Source organism: Myotis myotis, unplaced genomic scaffold (genome assembly GCF_014108235.1).
Source record: "Myotis myotis isolate mMyoMyo1 unplaced genomic scaffold, mMyoMyo1.p scaffold_m19_p_4, whole genome shotgun sequence".
NCBI lineage: Eukaryota > Metazoa > Chordata > Mammalia > Chiroptera > Vespertilionidae > Myotis > Myotis myotis.
The window spans coordinates 29,220,430-29,238,285 of record NW_023416346.1 but is presented as its reverse complement, the minus strand read 5'-3'; the positions used below and the strand labels follow the sequence as shown (position 1 = coordinate 29,238,285).

At 39.3% G+C, this 17,856-nt stretch overlaps 1 protein-coding gene across 1 annotated transcript in view; it reads right to left on the bottom strand.

Annotated features, from left to right (window-relative positions):
* GPC3 (glypican 3) overlaps positions 1-17,856 on the bottom strand; it is a 406,774-nt gene that overhangs the window by 143,372 nt on the left and 245,546 nt on the right. The gene's annotated exons all lie outside the window — the stretch shown is intronic.

Sequence of the window (17,856 nt, the reverse complement as noted above, 5' to 3'; positions counted from 1 at the left end):
TGAACATTCTAAATAATAAAGAGGTGATATGCAAATTGACCATCACTCCACACAAGATGGCCGCCCCCATGTGGTCAAAGATGGCTGCCAGGGGAGGGCAGTTGGGGGTGATCAGGCCTGCAGAGGAGGGCAGTTAGGGGCAACCAGGTTGGCAAGAGAGGGCAATTAGGGGTGACCGGACCAGCAGGGGAGGGCAGTTGGGTTGACCAGGCCTAAAGGGGAGGACAGTTAGGGGCGACCAGGCCAGCAGGGGAGGGCAGTTAGAGGCAATCAGGTCGGGCGGGGAGCAGTTAGGCATCAATCAGGCTGGCAGGAGAGTGGTTAGGGGGTGATCAGGCTGGCAGGTAGAAGCAGTTAGGGGCAATCTTGCAGGCAGGCAGGCAAGCGGTTGGGAGCCAGCAGTCCTGGATTGTGAGATGACAGTCAGACATCCCTTGAGGGGATTGGAGAGGGTGCAGGCTGGGCTGAGGGACACACCCCCCTCCTCCATGCATGAATTTCATGCACCGGGCCTCTAGTTTTGTTATAAGAGCTAAGCTAGGGCATTCTTAAAAATGTCAATATAGTTTCTCATCTGGCTTTTCTACAAATGCCCAAGGGAAGGAAGAAGGCAAGCCAACCAATCAATAGCCAGGATCATCAGCTATGAATCACATGTTATTGAATAAGCCTAGTACTGAGAGTATTAAAGACTATAAGTGCTTAAGAAAGTCTATCTCCTTTCTTCTCTTGCTCTTTAACCCCTCCTGCTGTACCTAACTCCTTCCCTTTTATTCCTCCTTCCCTCTATCTATTCATTTGTTCATTCAAAAATATTTATTGGATGCCACCCTCTAAAGCAGCGGTTCTCAACCTGTGGGTCGCAACCATCAGAAAACACATATAGCATATCAGATATTTACACTATGATTCATAACAGTAGCAAAATTACAGTTATGAAGTAGCAACAAAAATAATTTTATGGTTGGGGGTCACCACAACATGAGGAACTGTATTAAAGGGTCGCGGCATTAGGAAGGTTGAGAACCACTGCTAGCTCTTTTACACTCATACAGCAATGATAGAAAAATGGCATCAGCTTTCTTATCTCAATTCTAAATAATTTGGTTAAATTATTTGTAGATTTTTTTATATTTTCACTTTCAGAAAGGAGCCTAAATGAACTTCTATATGAAGTATAAATGCTACCATATGTCTCCCTTGTGCCAGATACTATGCTAAATGTTATTACTCCCATTTTATAGGTGAGGAAATTGAGGCCCAGGGAGGTCAAGTGACTTGCCTAAGGCAAATGGGTCGTAGATTCAATCTGACTTTAAACCTATTTGTTGGATTTCAAAGCTTATGCAATATCACCTCCAGTGTGAGAGGCAAATTCCAAGTCCTCGAAAACATAGTCAGATAGCCCAGATGAATGTATAGATTGTACACTTTAGGAAAAATAGTAGAAATACCTTGTGAAGACAGGGATTATATCTTTGTCATTCTGTACCTCCATAGCTCCCTAGAATTCAGACTAGATTTTGTACACTGCCCAGCACTCAATAATGGTGAATTAATTGAAGTGAATGGAAGAAAACTTTTCATATCAAGACTAGCAAACCATTCTACTAAAAGAAAATCCTGCTTCTGGATTTCTCATGATGGTCACAATAATATTTACTAAATTATTTATCTATTTATAAAGGCATAAATGGCATTTAGTTTGTATAGCTTGGGAAAGTTTTCCATATACAAATAAATTCCTGAATTAGAAAAAAAATCTAGAATCAGTACTAGCATAGCCTCAATTTGTGAAATAGCATCTAGAGTCTAATATTCATACTAGCTATTCTTAATAGTTTATCTGAATGGGAATTAAACAAAAGTTGCAGACACTTTAAAATAAAATTGACCCTGGAACAATGCAAGTTTAAACTGTGTGGGTCCACTTATATGTGGATTTTTTTTTTCCAGTAAATACATACAGGACTGTAAATGTATTTTCTATTCCTTATGATTTTTTTAAAAAAATATATTTTTTATTGATTTCAGAGAGGAAGGGAGAGGGAGACAGAGAGAAACATCAATGATGAGAGAGAATCATTGATTTGCTGCTTCCTGCACACTACACACTGGGGACCGAGCCCACAACCCAGGCATGTGCCCTTGGCCGGAATCGAACCTGGGACCTTTCAGTCCCCAGGCCAACTCTGTATCCACTGAGCCAAAGCTGCTAGGGCTATGATTTTCTTAATAACAATAACATGTTTCTCTAGCTTGCTTTATTGTAAGAATACAAATATATATATATGTATATATATATATATATCATACAAAATATGTGTTAATATATATATGTATATAACATACAAAATATGTGTTAATAGACTGTTTATGTTATTGGTAAGACTTTCACTCTACAGTAGGCTGCTAATAGTTTAGTTTTCAGGGAGTCAAAAGTTATACATAGCCCGGCCAGTGTGTCTCTGTGGTTGAGCTTTGACCCATGAACCAAGAGGTCACTGTTTGATTCTCAGCCAGGGCACATGCCCAGGTTTTGGGCTTGAACCCCAGTAGAGGGCGTGCAGGAGGCAGCCAATTAATGATTCTTTCTCATCATTGATGTTTCTATCTCTCTCTCCCTCTCCCTTTCTCTCTCTGAAATCAATAAAAACATATTAAAAATATAAAAAAGTGATACACAGATTTTCAACTGTATGAGGGAAGGTCAGTGCCCCAACCCCACATAATTCAATGGTCAACTGTATTCCATTTGGCTTTGGAATGTATGATACTGAATTTTTCATGTGTGTTTATGTAATGCTATTTGACTTGGGCTAATATTAATTTCAAATGAAGAATCTGCATGATCTGAGTTTGCCCTAACTGGTACCAGTCTAGTAGGGTGCTTTAGGCTAGGGGGCTGCCTGTTTGTACTGGGGAGTTATGTTCCAATCACTTCCAAAGCAAATAATGCAAGATAAAAATAACTTAGATATTCCATAAGTACATTCAACATTATACATCAACATGAAAGTCTATTCAACCAGGATCAAAATGTTCTTAGTCATCACATTCAGGAGCACAGGACACATTCTCTTGACCAGCACTTGGTGCAAATCTAGCACCTGAAATCAAAATCTTTCACACATCTTTCACTGTAACTTGTCTACTTGCAACTCACAGTTGTGAAATATTCCTTCCCATTGAATGTATGTCCTTTTTTACCAGTGAATACTAATTGGACCATAGCAAGTCCTAAAAGTTTTGAATCTCTCCCCACCTACTGGAAAGGGGTGCAGCTGAGGCAAAAGTAGGAAAGTTAGGAAGAAATGAGAATGTGGACACTCTGCAGTCTGACCTGTCTTCTTAAGTAACCCAATGTGGCATATGGAGCTGAGTTCCCAAAGCTCTGTGTAGGGTTAAGGGGCAAACAATGGCACCCTGCCCACATGCCCACTTCTCTATCTGAAATCTGAAATGTGCCACATCTTATCAGACAGGCTGTATTTCTTTCCACAAATCTACCATGAAGCAAATTCTTCTCATATACAAAGAATGTGTCAAATGTAGCCCTCCTCCCCACTTTGGCCCCGCCTCCCACATCTTTCACCTCCACACTGTGAGCTTTAGGTGAATGTTATGATCTTATTTTGAGAAGTGGACATGAAAAGGAAACCTAATTTACAAAGACATGCAGTGTTCACATTAAAGAGGTCCTTTCATCTTCACACTTGGGAAAAATCAGGCTATGCTTGGAGACCTGAGTATTAATCTGCAGTTGCTTATTGAAGAAACCAGCCTCCCAAGTGACACTTTAGAAATCAGTATCCTGCCCAGGACTTTCAGGTTCTTAAATTAAGAAGTGATATTCAATTTCCTTTCATTGACTAATGTACCTAGTCAAGGATGCTGTTACCTTTAAATTTAGTTAGGTGAAGTGAATTTATTGGACAGGTGAGTGCCTCTCTATGAATAGACTTGGAATAGAGCACCTTTCTGTTTTCCATGAACTGTGATTTCTAATGATGCCTTTATTCATGTGCCACAACCTGTGGTAGGAAAAGCAATAGCACTATGAAGTGTTATGACACTTGAAACACAAGAAGACAGGGCTTCTGACAGTATTCAGGCCAACAGGTCATTCTAGTAACCTTAGCACCATTCTTTTTTAACCAGGCTCCAGAAGTACTGGCTTTGTACATATACAAGGAGAATACACTGTTGTGGTCCAGCAAGGTATAGTGAAGAGCTCAGTAGAATGAATATCAAGAGACCTGACCTACAAATCCACTTCTTCCTCTCACCCATAACAGGTTTTTGTTTTGTTTGTTTTCCATGATACATGATTTATCGATTATATTTTGTGCCCACACTCAAAAGACAAATCATGTTCCTTTACCATATATTTGACCCCCTTTATTCTAGTGGAGTGATTGAAATGTAGCCTGCCAGGTAAGAATCAATAAACCATACTAATGCACTGGATACCAAGTGGTGTGGGAGAAGTGGCTCCTCAAGTAGGTCCTCATTGCTGCCTGCAGGATGACCCCAAACCATGGCTTCTGAAGTTAGATTTTTGCATTGGCTACAAAATCTGTAATTCCTACAGTCAAAACCAGATTTAGTCTTATATCTGGACTGAGTATATTCTTTATAATTTCCTCCCAAATGGGAAGATTCCAGATTAATCATATGGCTACAAAAATGCACCGGGATTAAGCCTTTAGCTTGATAGCCTAAAAGATATCAAAATGGGGATGGGAGGGTGCGACTGCATTAAATTGTACCTTTGACTCTCTCCCACTCTCAAATAACCCTAACAGATTTATTTTTCTCTTGATTTAAAAAACAGATGAATGAAAGGCTTTACATTTTCTTTCTCAAGAAGTATATAAAAGGCTTGTGTGTATTTTAACTTACATGGCCCATAATAGAAGAAGGAGGAGGTGGAGGAAGGGGAGAAGCAGAAGCAGAAAGGGAAATGTTCCCATTAGTGAGTCTCTGGCACAAGAAGAACGGACACATCATATCGCCCTTGAAAATCTGACAGGTTTTGAGAGAAAAGATGACTCTCCCACTGAATTGTACTCAGTAATCAGCACAACTCCTTTCCTCTTATGAACTGCACCTGAGGCCACCAAGACTTGAGGGCCTCTAGAGGGGTTTTTCAGTTATCTACATATATAAAAGCCTACGTGACCATCTGACCATTTGACCGGTAGCTATGATGTGCAATGACCACCAGGGAGCAGACACTCCGAGCAGTGGAGGAGGGAGCCCGATTCCTCACGGAATCAGCCTTGGGTTAGGTTGCTGCTGGGGCACTGTTGCCCCGAATCTGCTTCACCTGCACCCTGGACCCAGAGAGGTTCCTCAGCCTGGCCTGTGGGGATTGGGCTGAATCCAGCTCTCTGACATCCCCTGAGGGGTCCTGGATTATAAGAGGGCACAGGTCAGGCCGAGGGACCCCACCAGTGCACAAATCTGTGCACCAGGCCTTTAGTCTATAATAATAAAATTATAATATGCTAATTAGACTGAACAGCTAAATGACCTTCTGGACATCATTCCAGACATCCTTCCGGGTGACGCTGCAGTGGTGGGGGCCCGAGGCAGAGGTAGTGAGGGGTGATCAGGCAGGCAGGTGAGCAGTTAGAGGAGATGAGGCAGGCTGGCAGAGTGGTTAGGGGAGATCAGGCAGGCAGGCAAGCAGCTAGGGGCAATGAGGCAGGCAGACAGAGGGGTTAGGGGTGATGAAGTAGGCAGGCGAGTGATTAGGTGTGATCAGGCAAGCAGGCAGGGTGGTTAGGAGTGATCAGGCGGGCAGGCGAGCAGCTAGGGGTAGTGAGGCAGGCAGGCAGAGGGGTTGGGGGCGGTCAGGCAGGCAGGCAGGCAGGTGAGCAGTTAGGGGCAATCAGGCAGGCAGGCAGGTGAATGGTTAGGAGCCAGCGGTCCCAGATTTTGAGAGGGGGATTGGGCCTAAACTGGCAGTCAGACATCTCCTGGGGGGTCCCAGATTGTGAGAGGGTGCAAGCTGGGCTGAGAGACCCCCCTCCATGCACGAATTTCGTGCACCAGGCCTCTAGTATTAATTATATAACTTTCCTGCTAGAATCCAACTGATTACTATGGTAATGATCATTGAAAGATTCATCAGAAACCTGAAGAATTAAAAATAAATGGTTTTGCATTTTAAATATCAATTCTGATCCTTTGATCCACTCTGGAGGAATAGATTCCTTAGGTACAAGAGTGTGGTAGAATGGGGTGGGGTTGGAATTCCATAGGTTTTCAGTTAAAGTGAAATCATGAACTTCAGTTTGTTCAGTTGAATTGTCTATTACACTGTTATTCAATTTCATTTAATTAAATCTTAAAACTTTTATTGTGAAATATATATTGAAATGATGTGATATACAACAAAAACTTTTTAATAGTAACCATGCCCATTTGACAATTCTACAGGTATAATAAAAATGCTAATATATGTTAATGTTTAGTCTGTGGTTAATGTTTTGTCTTGTTAATTTCCCCAGGGCTTTTATTACTGATTTAAATCTGCCACATTACTCAACTGTTTGCATTGCTTCCACAAACTGCATGGAAGTAGCTCAAATGAATACTGATTAACAAAAATGAACAAACATTTGGCTGGGCAAACCATTCTTATTAAATGCTTGTAATCATTACTTTTTTTTTTATAAAGAGATCGGCATGGCAGGCATTTTTCATTCATTTTTCCTACAGAAAATATGCATATTAGCATTACATTAATTTATAACCTTGTACTTCAGGAAGCACATCATTATGAATTAACTATTGATTGATCTGGATATAGAGCAGAGGATAATGAACAGATCTGGTGACAATGTGTTTTTCCCCCACAGACATTTTGCTGTAACTCATCAATTGCTTGACCATTAAAATGAAAGTTCACTAGTAGTAATCTGTAATATATTATGAATCAAGATATTTTAAGAAATTGGGTGCCAGTACTTGAATGTTCCATTCAAGTCAGCTTTTTAAATAAATTGCAATCCAAAAAAGGGAACGAATGTCCTACAGATTGGCCCACTATTAAGTTGAACTACAGCACTATAATATGCCATTTTCATACTGTATTGCTCATACAAATATTTTAAAAACACTGTATTTAACTAAGCACCATTCCTAAAAGTGTATGGGAAACTATGTACCTGCTAGACAGCAGCACTGTTTCAAGATTGCTCTGACTGTAACTTCAGCCACACCTGTTAGCTACAGTCTATCTGAAAAAAGACATAGTCTCTGACCAATACCTTGGGTCTCTGCTGATTGCACTGCACTGTAGATAGACCACTGCTGATTGGTTTTAGCAAAATTATAGTCTGAATGGCTCAGAAACACTTCTGAGACAATTTTGAAAAGGACATGATTGAAAGGAGGGGAAAAAATCAGGTGAATTGAGAAGAGTTGTGACCCCTGAACAGAAATAGCACAAAGAGAATTATCTTGATGTGCATTTCCTTCTATGACAGCAGCATTGAACATTGTTATCATTCCAACCCTTTCTGTCTACAGATGTTATTTTCACTCTCTTCTCCAATCTCTTCTTTTGTTCAGTTCTTTAAATGTCAGTCATGATTTCTTACACCCTGGATTGGCAGCTTGCGATTTTTCCCCTTAGTATTTGCACATCTTTAGCTGCCCAACAAAACTTCGGGCATCATCTAAAACTAGCGTTCCCCTGCTTCCTTCCATGCGTCTAGACTCAGAGACACATGAATATCAGAACTAGCAGGGCCATTTTGATCTGTTAGGGCAATTCTCCCTTTTGTAAGTAGGAAACTGAGACCCAGAGTAAGGCAGGGACTTGCATATGCCTGCTTCTGGAAGTGTTAGGTGTGCTCAGGAAATACCACCTCAATTGAATTTCACTCTTAGTAAACAGATTTCAGAAGCTTCCCAAACACAATACATTCTAAACTAAAATAGAAATGGTATGTAGATGAGTTCTATTTCATATAATTTAAGCTCCGCTGTCCCACTATGGCTGTGAATAATTGAGATAGCTGTCTCTCATGCTTTTCAAATGTCCACTTCTGGTGCCCAGAATATTGTAGATAGAAATAATCTAAGCTGCGCTACTGACTTATCTTGGACAAATCATTTAACCTCTGCACAACACAAGAGAATTTGCAAAGCAAGTTTGTTCCAGGGAGGAAAGATGTTTCCAGCAAAAATCCCTGTTATAACGCCAGATTCTTCCTGTGTGGAGGTTACTTGCACAAATTTAGTGACTTCTATAACAAAATAATACTGATAGGCACAATTACCCTGGTTCCACAGCTTGCATGGCAGCTGCACAAACCATTTGGACTGGGGACACCTGAAACTCATTACTCCACTTGAAGGAAAATCAAATTACTTCATTTTGGAGTCAATTTACAGAGTGAGAGCAGGACCTCAAAGACAAAAGTCCAGAGGAGAGCACGTGTGACAAAGAAATGAGTTACTGTGAATATGACTGAAGAAGAAAGGAAAGAAAAAAGCAACACTTGGCTACACATAGCTGGTGATAATAATTCTTCTAGCTTTTCCAAGTCGTCAGCCCCCAGCATTTCATCAGGGGGAAGAAAAACAAAATGAGATTCTCACCCTTTACAACAAGGGCACAGGTACTACTCTGAGTAACTGCCAAGGAGAATGGGCATCCCAGACACTGGAATTCTGATAGAAACACTGGGAAAAGACAAGATGATTAGCTTCTTATGTACTGATTTTCCTTTAGAAACTTTTGATTGACAAATCAGCAGGCCTCATGCTAGTGTCATGAAATCAAATATATCTGGAGCCAAAAAAGGGCAACAAGACCGGACATATGAGTGTTCTATCTGCTCAGTTTTATTAAAAACTCATTGCTTGGTGCTAAGACAAATCTCAAAAGATTGCTTTTCTAATAAAGGCAATGTCTTCATTCTCTGTTTGCTTATCTAGGTTCCTCTAATATACAGAACAGTATCTGCCTCACGTCTTGCCATCCTGCCAAAGCTAATAACATACATGAATCAGAAATGCATTGTTTTGATCCCAATGTCAGCAGCTCAGCAACAAAAGAATGCACTAGCATTCAGGTTCTAACTCCTCTGCATAAGACTGCTGGGTAGGTCTCCCTTAGGACACTGCCTAAAATATCAACTCCAAGAGAAGTAATCTAGATTATTGAGTCAACATAAATATTCAAAAGGTAAATAATTAAATAATCATAATCTACACTAATAATAGCCTAGGTGGCGTCACACCCTCGCGTCATCACAAGATGGCCATCACAAGATGGCTGCGTGCACAGTGGAGGCGGGGTCCGTTGGCCGCTCCACATGGTGAGGCCTGGGGATCCCGTGGCTCTATGCTGTGAGGAGGAAGCCATTCCCAGCATCTCTGCTGCCTCACACAAGGAGGCGGGTCATGACAGGGGAGGGCAGTTGGGGGTGATCAGGCCGGAGGGGAGTAGTTAGGTGTCAATCAGGTTGGCAAGGGAACAGTTAGGGGGTGAACAGACTGGCAGGCAGAAGCAGTTAGGGGCAATCAGGCAGGCAGGCAGGGAGGCGAGCGGTTAGGAGCCAACGGTCCCGGATTGTGAAAGGGATGTCCGACTGCCGGTTTAGGCCTGATCCCCAAGGGGTCCCAGATTGGAGAGGGTGCAGGTCGGGCTGAGAGACACCACCCCTCCGTGCATGAATTTTGTGCATCAGGCCTCTAGTAAAAACATAAGAAGTAGAATGATAACATGGAGTTGGCATTCAGTACAAATGTCCAAAGAGAAAACCAGACTATGAAGAATTCTCTGAAGTCCTTTTTCTGTCACCTACTCATTCACTTTCTTAGTCATTCATCTATCTAATGAGTCAAATTTTCCATCCTCTTCTTATGGGGTCTCCTCTCAACAGGCAGCCTTTCTCCTATCCACCTACCTTACTACTCTTGATCCTCTGTGCTAAAATATTCCATCTCCCCACCCACCTTCATGCTCATAAATCTTTCTATTTACTCTGTAATGAGGACTTTACTTGAAAGGTATACTAAAAAAAACTCATTCTCTATCAGGATGGCCTTATACATTGTCTACTGCAAAAGCTGAAGCGTCCATGTGCTCTTTCTGTTAAGAACTCCCTCCATACCAAGTTTTTCTAACCAAAATTTGTCCCTATCTATTTATCAATCTCATGAATGACATGTCAGTCCTTGTATTTGCTCCCATATTACAGACTTGGCAACCTGGGCCAAGAGGCAAGGTGCTTGACTTGAGCCCCAAAACATGGATATCTGGTCCCAGGTCTTCTGTTTATTTTCATAGAGAAAGAAATATGTTATTTCACTCTTCTATGCCTCAGTTTCCTCATCTATAGAATGACAATAATAAGTTCCATTCAATATGGTTGTAGTGAGGACTAAATGAAAGAATCTGTATAAAATATATAACACAAAGCCTGGTAAGTAAAAGGAACTCAATAAACAGCAATTCTCCTTCCCCCAATCCTTACTGCATGTCCACCATCTCGTACCTAAAATAAAAAAAGACACATAGCACTTCTTAACATACATTATGTCCTTTCCTCTTACTATGGTTATCTTCAGCTTCCTTTTCTCCTCTATATGTATCCTCCCCAATCAGGTTATCCATGTCCTCATTGCTACAATGAGGTTAAACTAAAGAATTTCTAAGTGTCTTGCAAACAGTACCACTGTGGCCACAGTATGGTTTGGATGCTTCTTGGGCAACCAATGTCACAACTACTCCCTCATAAACAGGTTATCAGGGGTGGGAAAACTTTTTGACTCGAGGGCCACAATGGGTTCTTAAATTGAACCGGAGGGCCGGAACAAAAGCATGGATGGAGTGTTTGTGTGAACTAATATAAATTCAAAGTAAACATCATTACATAAAATGGTACAGTCTTTTTTTTTTTTTAGTTTTATTCATTTCAAATGGGCCGGATCCGGCCCGCGGGCCGTAGTTTGCCCACGGCTGGGTTAGATAATGCTATCACATCTTACAGGGAATTGTTTTATAAATATTCTTAAGGGCATTTTATTTTGTTCTGATCAAGGTAAAGTGCACAAGAAAAAGTTAAAGAAAAGCCATTTGTCATTTCAATGAAAATCTCTGGAAAGCAAATACTTATTACTATAATCTTCTAGATGAAGCCTTGGCCTTTTGATTAAAAACATTAAACTGACATATGGTGATTCCCCATCTCCAGGGAAACAAACCTTCAAGGTTCTATTTATTTGCTTCTGAAAGTTTTATTGAGTTTCCACTTTGAGTTCTGCAAAGTTTCCTAAAGGCAACGGAAAGGTGCAGGGCTAGCTTTGGTTCGCCCCACATGCAAACAGCTACACTCCATGCTAGTGGTCTGCGTGGCAATGAGAATTCTTTGAGCTTCATTTCTTCACTTAAAGATCTGCCACTGGAGATGAAACACCCTGCAGCAGGTTTTCCCTTAAAAGGAAATTGCAATCTGTTCTCACTAGTATATTTTCTTGAAGACAAAGAATGAAAAGGAAGAGGAGGGAGGAAGGGGGAGGGAAAGGAGCAAAAACAGGGGAGGAGGAGAAGATGAAGAACAATTTAGATAGGAACATAGTTATTTTCTAAAATATATTATCCTCAAATGAGAACCAGAAGTCATTACATGAATGTCTACAGTTACAAAGAGTTTATTTAAAACCATCTTCAACTGAGTGAGCTTACCCAATTTTATTTCCACCAACTTAAAGTTCACCAATCCAGCATAGTGGTCTCAGCATCATATCCCCCAGGCCATTTGGCTTAGTATCTCTTTTAGCAATGTTATCTAAAAGCAAAGATTGGCTATAGCTTAACTTTTTCAGCTATGGATCCAAGTTGAGACAATAAGTACATTTTACTCTGGAAGCTAGTAATTAGCTAGCTATTAGATGAAGTTTATGTTTGAATATAAACTGAGTGTTGAAGGGTAACATGCCGAAAAGCTGTGAATTAGCTTTTCTACCAGTTAGTTCATAGTCTGTATTTTTTATTTATTTTGCAGAACACTGGTTTACTTAGTCAATAAATTGGCAAGACCATACCCTAAAACTATGCACATTAAAATGGATGTTTCCATATTGCTCAACAGGTGCACGATGATTAATTATAGTTACAGATTCCTAAAATAACATTTTAAAATTTTCATTGAATTTCCTGGGTAAACATTCATTAATAAAATTAAATAGGTTTCAGGTGTACAATTCTATAACACATCATCCATATATTGTATTGTGCGTTCACCACCCAAAGTCAAGCCTCCTTCTGTTACCATTTATCCCCCCTTTATTCTCTTCTACCTTCTCTCACTCCCGTTTCCTTCTAGTAATCACCATACTGCTGTCAGTGTTTATGAGTTTATGGGTTTTTTTGCTTAGTTCCTTCACCTTTTTCACTCAGTCCTCCAATCCCCTCCCCTCTGATGGCTCTCAGTCTGTTCTCCGTATCTATGAATCTTTTTCCATGTTGTTTGTTAGCTTATTTTGTTCCTTGGATTCCACATATAAATTTAATCATATGGTACTTGTCTTAGCATAATACTCTCCAGGTCCATCCATGCTGCTGCAAAAGATTTTATATATATAAAGGTTTTATATATACAAAACTTTTTATATATAAACTCAGCTAGTAGTATTCAAGTGTGTAAATGTACCAATGTTTTTTTTTGTTTACCCACTCATCTATTGATGGGAACTTAGCACTGCTTCCAAATCTTGGCCATTGTAAATAAAGCTACAATGAACAAAAGGCAGCATATATTCTTTCAAATCGTGTTTCAGGTTACTTAGGATATGTACCCAGAAGTAGAAGTACTGGGCCATAAGGCAGTTCCATTTTTAAACTTTTGAGGATCCTCCATGCTGTTTTCTACAGTGGCTGCACCAATCTGCATTCTCATCAACGTGTAAAAGGGTTCCCTTTTCTCCACATCCTTGCCAGCACTTGTCATTTGTTGATTTGTTGATGGTAGCCCTTCTGACAGGTGTGAGGTGATATCTCATTGTGGTTTTAATGTGCTTTTATCTGATGATTACTGACATTGAGCATCTTTTCATATTTCTATTGGCCATCTGTATGTCCTCTTTGGAGAAGTGTCTATTCAGGTCCTTTGTCCATTTTTTTAATTGGATTCTTTGTGTGTGTTTTTGGTGTTGAGTTGTATGGGTTTTTTTATCAAAAGTATCCGTGGTGAATATACTCTCCCATTCAGTGGGTTATCTCTTCATTTTGTTAATGCTTTCCTTTGCTGTGCAAAATCTTTTTAGTTTGATGTAGTCCCGTTTCTGTATTTTTTCTTTTGTTTCCCATGCTTGAAGATATAAATCAGAAAAAATATTGCTATGAAAAATGTCCAAGATTTTACTGCCTATGTATTCTTCTAGGATTTTATGGTTTCAAGTCTAACATTAAAGTATTTAAACCATTTTGAGTTTATTTTGTGTATGATGTAAAGAAGGTGGTCTGACTTTATTTTATTGCACATATCTGTCCAATTTTCCCAACACCATATATATAGAATAGACTATCATTAACCCCATTGTATGTTCTTGCCTCCTTTGTAACATATTAATTGACCATAAAGACCTGGGTTTATTTCTGGGCTCTCTATTCTGTTTCATTGGTCTATATGTCTGTTTTATGCCTGTAACATGCTATTGTTATTACTGTGGCCTTGTATGATAGTTTGATATCACCTGGTGTGATTCCTCCAAATTAGTTCTTCTTTCTCAAGATTGCTGTGACTATTTGGGGTCTTTTATGGTTTCCATATAAAATTTTAAATCATTTGTTCTAGTTCTGTCAAATATGCCATTGGTATCTTGATAGGAATTGCACTGAATATATAGATTGCTTTGGGTAGTACGGACATTTTAATGATGTTAATTTTTGCTATCCATGAACACAGTCTAGGCTTCCACTTATTTGTATCTTCTTCAATTTCTTTCTTCAGAGATTTATAATTTTCTGAATAGAGTAAAACCTCGATATAATGGACTAATTTGGGTGAGGGAGTGTCTATTAAAACTGAAAGTCTGGCCAAACCGGTTTGGCTCAGTGGATAGAGCGTCGGCCTGTGGACTGAAAGGTCCCAGGTTCGATTCTGGTCAAGGGCATGTACCTTGGTTGCGGGCATATCCCCAGTAGGAGGTGTGCAGGAGGCAGCTGGTCGATGTTTCTCTCTCATCGATGTTTCTGACTCTCTATCTCTCTCCCTTCCTCTCTGTAAAAAATCAATAAAATATATTTTAAAAAAAACAAAAAACAAACAAACAAAAAACCTGAAAGTCTGTTATATAATAAAGTAAGTTATCTGAATGCATATGTTAAAAATTGTCAAATTAGTCAGTTTACTTATTTTTACTTATGTAAATGCATTTGTATAATTAAAATTAAGTATATATGAAAAGTTCACAGAAAAGCTAGTATATGTATTACTGTAACTTTGACTTTATACTGAATAGGTCTAGTAAGTGCATGCATTCACCAATCCCTGCAAGTAAACAAATGCACACAACTGGGGCAGGCTTAGGGCAGCTTTTTTTAATTTCCACCCCTTTATTTTCAGTCTGTGTGTGTCTTTCATGGTGGGTCTCTTATAGATAGAAGCTGTTCTGCTTTGAGTCTAGTTTTTCTATTGATTCAACTACCCTATGTCTTTTGATTGGAGATTTAAGTCGTTTACATTTAAAGTGATTATTGATAGGTACATATTTTTAATAAATTTTTTATGATATCAGAAAGAGGAAGGGAGAGGGAGAGAGAGAGATATATCAATGCTGAGAGTGAATCATTGATCAGCTGCCTCCTGCATGCCTCCTACTGGGGATCAAGCCCAAAACCCAGGATGTGCTCTGACCAGTAATCGAATCATGACCTCCTGGTTCATGGGTTGAAGCTCAAACACTGAGCAATACTAGCCAGGCAGTATGTACGTATATATTGCCATTTTACTCTTTATGATTATGTACCTCTTTTGCTTTCTTCTCCTTCTTTTTCTCCATCTCCTTCTTCTATACCCTTTAATTTCTCGTAATGGTCTAGTGTTAATGACCTCCTTTGGCTATTTCTTGTCTGGGAAGCTCTTTATGTCAACTTCAATTTTAAATGATAGCTGGGTAAATTAGTCTTTGTTGTAGGTCCTTGCGTTTCATCACTTTGAAATTTTTCATGCCAATCCCTTCTGGCCTGAAATGTTTATGTTGAGAAAGCAGCTGATAGTCTTATGGAAGCTCCCTGTGGGCAACAAACTTTCTTTTGCTGCTTTTAAGATTCTCTTTATGTCTTTAACTTTTGCCATTTTAATTATGCGTCTTGGTCTGGGCCTCCTTGGGCTCATCTTGTTTGAGACTCTCTGAGCTTCCTGAACTTGTGAGTCTTTTTATTTCACTAGGTTAGGAAAGTTTTCAGCCATTATTTCTTCAAATAGGATCCTAATCCCTTGTTCTCTCACTCCTCCTTCTGGTGCCCTTATGCTGCAGATATTGTTACTCTTCATGTTGTCCTCAAGGTCCTTTAACAAATCATTGTTTTAAACTATTTTTCTTTTTGCTGCTCTGATTGGGTGTTTTCTGTTACCTTGTCTTCCAAATCATTGATTTGATCCTTTGCTTCATCCAACTACTCTTTATTTCTTCTAGTTTTTTATTCTTCATTTCATGTATTGTAGACTTCATTTCTGACCAGTTCTTTATTATGCTCTCTATGATCTTTTTCATATTTGCTATCTCTTTGTTGAAGTTCTCACTAAGTTGCTGAGTATCATTATAACCATTTTTTTTAACTCTATATCTGGTTAATTGTTGGCCTCAATTTCATTTAAATCTTTTTCTGGCAATTTCTCTTATTTTTTTTTTCATTTTGGGCATGTTTCTTTGTACTATCATTTTGGCTGTCTCTTTATGTTTGTTTATATGTATTAAGTAGACCTGCTATGACTTCCAATCTTGGTAGGTTGGCCTCATGTGGTCTGTGTCCATTGGTTAGGCTTCTATGCATGCATACAAGTCCTTTGGTTGATCTCTCCCCCTTACGCTCACCCTCCCCTACCTTCCCTCTGAGGTTTGATGCTTCTCTGTCTCTGGATCTGTTTTTGTTCATCGGTTTAGGTTGTTCATTATATTCCATAAATGTGTGAGATCATGTGGTATTTATCTTCCTCTGACTGGCTTATTTCACTTAGCATAATGCTCTCCAGTTCCATCCATGCTGTTGCAACCTTTCTTTTTTATTTTCTGTAACTAATTCCCGCCCACCCCCCCTGCCCTCCCGCCACTAGACTTACAAGCTCTTCTTTCCAAACCTTCCATATATGTAGTTAGCTAGTCCAGTGTGGGAGGCCTGATCTCTACAAGCCATCATGTGTTGGAGCCAGCTACAATGAGAAGGCAATATAACAGAATACCTTCTTCCAGGATTCATATAAGGATCTGGCTTGCCTGGTACTGCCAAGCACAGGTCTATAGGCCATAGGATGGGTTCTCAAGTGAGTAAGAAAGACCCTCCTCCCTCCATCATTCCTCAGTATCCACCTAAATCCCAAGGTTTCTATGGTTCTTTCCCACCAGTTATCTATTTATCACAAACCCTGCCCTTGCCTCTTCAGTGGTTGGAAGAGCCTTCATTCAAGTGGTAGTCTTCTAGGACACCACCCCTAATCTCCCCAGACTAGGTTAGATACCCCTTAATTTGCATCCTTAAATTGCCTGTGCATAGGTCTAACTCTGTTTCTGTGACTGTATCCCTCACTAGAACTTGAACTCTTTTGAGGGAAGGTGCTGGCTTTTTTCATTTTTCTATTCATATCACACAATCTAGTTCAGAACATAGTTAAAACACTCAAATTCTCATTGAATATATGGATGAAACTGTGAGATAGGTAATATTAGCCATTGCCACTGAGTTAGGTAAGCACTTACTACCACAGAGAAACCTTAGCAAATAAAATCAGTTCTATGAAATTAACCAGGTAACAAAAAAAGCTTCATAGACATTGTCAAACATTTAAGATATAGTAGTATTCAAATGTTATTTCCTACCCATATTGTTAAGTGTTAGTTTAATTAACAATGACACTTTGAAATCCTAGAAATAATCAGGTTCATTAGTGTCAGCCTGACAAAGGTATGAAGAAAGTTTCTGTAATACAACACAAACTGCTTTCACAAGATTGCCTGGAAATAAATAGCTCACTGTGAGATCTATGACTTGCTTTATATATTAATCAATGGTACAGCGGTGCTCTAACAAGGTTAAAAGTGTTCTCTGATTCCCATTATAAAGATAATTTCAATCAAGCAGCCTAACAGCCTAATAGTGTAGGTCATTCTATAATTCAATTCTAAAAATGACTATAGCACACATGCAAACAAGAGAATGAAATAGGATGAGAGAGCAAACCTAGAAAAAATTTCTTTATTAAAGAGAAACAACAATAATGATTTGCATCTTGCATTTTTGCTGTCCTTTGTAGTACTCTTTTGCAAATACAACTGAATCATTCCTCATGGTCCAACAGATACCTATTGTTCCTGCCCATCCATTTCATGTAAATTATATGTGCTGACCTTTAATTGGCTATAACTGGAACACATTTTGAGCAGAAATATCATATTGAGTTGTTTTGACTTGTGAAAGAGTCTAAGCAGGGGGAAAAAACACTGATGGTTTCTATTCACTATTTCTATAGAAAGCCTTATCTCAGATGTTCTTCAATCCTCAAGTGAATATTCATATTTAATTCCTTTTACATAAAGAATTTCTAAGGTAACTTGTAAAACACAGATCCAAAAATATCTTCGAAAGAAATTTCATCTTCTGCCTATTTT